Source organism: Tenrec ecaudatus, chromosome X (assembly GCF_050624435.1).
Source record: "Tenrec ecaudatus isolate mTenEca1 chromosome X, mTenEca1.hap1, whole genome shotgun sequence".
NCBI classification, from domain to species: Eukaryota; Metazoa; Chordata; class Mammalia; order Afrosoricida; family Tenrecidae; genus Tenrec; species Tenrec ecaudatus.
In genome coordinates, this window is record NC_134548.1 from 2,439,047 (window position 1) to 2,442,592 (window position 3,546).

At 53.6% G+C, this 3,546-nt stretch overlaps 1 pseudogene; it reads left to right on the top strand.

The window, feature by feature from the left end:
- Nucleotides 1–221: 221 nt before the first annotated feature.
- LOC142434790 (melanoma antigen preferentially expressed in tumors pseudogene) lies at nucleotides 222–3,168 on the top strand (annotated as a pseudogene).
- The last annotated feature ends 378 nt before the right edge of the window (nucleotides 3,169–3,546 follow it).

Sequence of the window (3,546 nt, forward strand, 5' to 3'; positions counted from 1 at the left end):
GTATCCAGTTTGAAAACTTTCCAGCCCCTACCTTGCCAGCCTCTACCACTGTGAGTTCATAACAGGAGTGGCATAGCCAGGAAGCTTCCCTCTGAGGAGCTAAGGCGGGCAGGTTCCGGGTTTTAAAGTGCTGGAACAACCAGTGTGGCTGTCCCAGAAGTCTGAGCAAACCCCTATTTTTATTCACAGGTCTGGACTCTCTGTGGAGCTGATTGTTCAACATGAGCAGCAAGAACCCACCCAGGCTCCTGGACCTGTCCATCCAGAGTGTGTTGCAGGACGAGGCCTCAGCCATTGCTGCCCTGGAGTGGCTGCCCACAGAGCTCTTCCCCCCGCTGTTCATGGCAGCTGTCATTGGGGGACACGGAGAGACAGTGAAGGCCATGGTGGGGTCCTGGCCTTTTATCCGGCTCCCACTAGGGGCTCTCATGAAGTCTTCGCATTCTCACCAGGACATCTTAAAGGCTGCCCTGGATGCTTTTGACATCCTGCTTTCCCCAAAGGTTCCCCCCAGGAGATGCAAGCTGAGAGTGCTGGATCTATGCCTGGACACTGACACCAACTTCTGGAAAGTGTGGTCTGGAACCGAATCCATTGCCTCTGTGACCTCATCAGAGGATCCAGTGACCACCCGTCCCGGGACTCTGACCCACACCAGGAAGGATTCCAGAACAGGGGAGAAGCCTCAGCCCTTGGCCTCCGCCATGTTCCTCACAGACCTGCGTGTCCTAGAAACAGGCCCAGATGAAGTGCTTACCTTCCTCATGGAAAGGGCTCAACAGGGAATGGACCTGCCCAATCTGTGTTGTAGGGAGCTAGAGTTTGTTGGTCTCCCACCACTTCCTGTTATGGAGGAGATCCTGAAGGCTGTGCAGCTGGGCGATGTGCAGGAAGTGGTGTTGCATTGCAGATGGGACCTGCACACCCTCGAATGGTTTCTTCCTCACCTGGCCCAGATGGGTCAGCTTCACACACTTCACCTCACGGGAATAATCCTGGAACCCCCGGTACCGAATCGCATGGCTAAGGTGGAGGAGGTACTGGAAAAACTGACCTCTCAGCTCCTCGGTCTGCATCAGCTCCAGCACCTCATCCTGGAATCGGTCTTCTTCAGGGATGAACAGCTCAGCCAGCTGCTCAGAAGTCTGTCAGTCCCCTTAGAGTCCCTCACCCTCTCGTACTGCGTGCCTGTGGACTCAGACATGAGTAGTCTGTGCTCGTGTCCCTGCACCAGCCTCCTCAGGTACCTCGATCTGAGTGGTGCGCTCAGTGCAGGCTTTAGCCGTAGATTCCTCCCAAGTCTGCTAGGGAGGGTCTCAGCCACCCTGACCCACCTGGACTTAGCTGACTGCGAAATCGAGGACTCTGAGCTCCGTGCTTTGCAGCTTGCTCTGGGGCACTGTTCCCTGCTGAGCGCCTTGGCGTTGGGTGGAAACCCCGTCTCCCTGGCGGCCCTGCAGGGCTTCCTTCGTCACACTTGGCCACTGTGCAAGTTCTCCCTTCTGGAGCTGCCTGTCCCTCAGGACTGCTATGAGGATTTCCAAGTGTCTCTGTGCCAGGATTCTCTTGTAGAGGCAATGCAGGCACTCAGGGAGACCCTGCAAGCCTATGAGCCTCTCTATGTAAGCTTTGCTGGCAGCACTCCTGACAGAGATTGGCATGCAATCATCATTCACATAGACAGCTCACCTTCCATACCGTGTCTTCTCAATCCTCACCATTGATTCTGAGTTTCTAACCCATTTGTCGAATGTTCATGTTTCTGATGTATACGGGATCATTTGGGACTAGGCTCGTGATCATGACATATGTGCTATCATAATGTGACTACGTGGAGGTGAAGGTTACAGCAGGCGTCTCATATCAGCTGCTTCACCCGAGACCACCCTTGCTGACATCCCATCTCTCTTCTGAAGCCATGAACAGAGAGGCCAGCACACAGATAGGTGCAGATAGGAGACAGAGCACAGCCTGTTTTGTGGACACAAGGTCCCTTCCTGCCTTGGGAACCTCCTGGACTCTGGAATGTGGATAACAAAATTCATGGAGATTGCCAAGGGAGAGGGGCACTCCAGATGTTGAAAAGAGACCACTCCCTCCTACTACAGATGCTCAAATTTCTCCAAACCCATTCTCCATGCCTACAATAAAATAAACATCTCTTTGTAAAGCTACTAACTATCGTGTTCACTTCTCCTCCAGACTAAATACAAAAATCAAGCAGTCATGACCTGGGAGGTGTTCCGTCTTTCCAGCAGAAGTAGGCATGAAAGGATGCCCATTAGGGTGCTGTGCCTGGGTAGTGGGTAGTGTTGGTCTATGAATCACTAGTTGGAGGCTTCTAAACAAGTAACTTCTACAATGCAAAGCGATGAGAGTCTGCCTCCACAGAGACATAGAGCACCAGCTCAGCCAATGTATGGGGCTTGGTCTGGCCATGTACTACTGGAGAGATTGACCGTCCATAGGAAGCCAAAGAGGCACTTCGACTTGTTCCAGCTGGGTCTGGACCATGCAGCAACTTCCCCTAGCTCCCCACCAACGATGGCCTGCTGGACCGTGCGGCCCCTTCTCCTCGCCTCTCAAGGCCAGAACTGGATTGTGCAGTCCCTACCTCCAGCATTCCAAGGAGCTTATCTCTCCAGGGCGGGTCTGTAGCCCCTTCCCTCATTGTTCCAAGATGATTTACTCACAGACCATGTCCTGACTCAGACCCTGCAACTGCATCGTCAGAAGGCCTCCCTTCCCCTTATCAGTCCTTGGCTCAAGAGCTGCCTCACTGCCAGGAGCGATTTCCCTGACCTAATTCCTTGTGTCTCACAACCCGCCCAAGGCCTCAAGATGCTCCCCTGCTCTCCCTTCCCTCCAGGGAGTTCTTTTCCTGCCTCAATAAAATCTTTCTCAACTTCACATTCCTGGCTAAATTCTTTCTGTTCCATGCCTCCATCTCCAACCTTTCATCTTGGTGCTGACAGAACCAGGACTGACGGGGGGGGGGGACCCCATCCATCCTCTGGGGAGTGCACAGTCCCGTCCTCCGTTTTCAACCTCTCAACTTGGTGCATGAATGCTGCTGGAGTAAGAGGTGTGCTGACGCGCACCACCCACCCTTCCCCACTTCCCTTGAACCAGGACCTCTCAGCTGCCATCCTCCGCATCTACAAGTGAGTACCTAGCAGTCCCTGCACCTCTGCCTGGACTAGAGTTCAGTCTGTCTGAGCTCTTTCTACCTGTTTGTGTATCTTGTGCTGGCAGTTCTGTGGTGCCTGCTCTCAGATTTATTCTAAAATCGACTTCCTCCTTCTCCCTACCAGTTCTGCAGTGCCTGCTCTCAGACCTTATCTAAAATCAACTCCCTCCTGAACAACTCCTCTGACCGCTCTTCATACATCTGGCCCCAAAGCCAGGCCACTCCCCTCCCTCGCTTCCTGCAGTGTCTTTCATTGTCACTGACCCAAAGTCCCTGTGTGCTGGCTAAAGCCGAAAAATGTGCCAGGGAACCTTCCTGTACGGGGAGTCCAGTACTCTCCCACGGGGCGCCTAGCT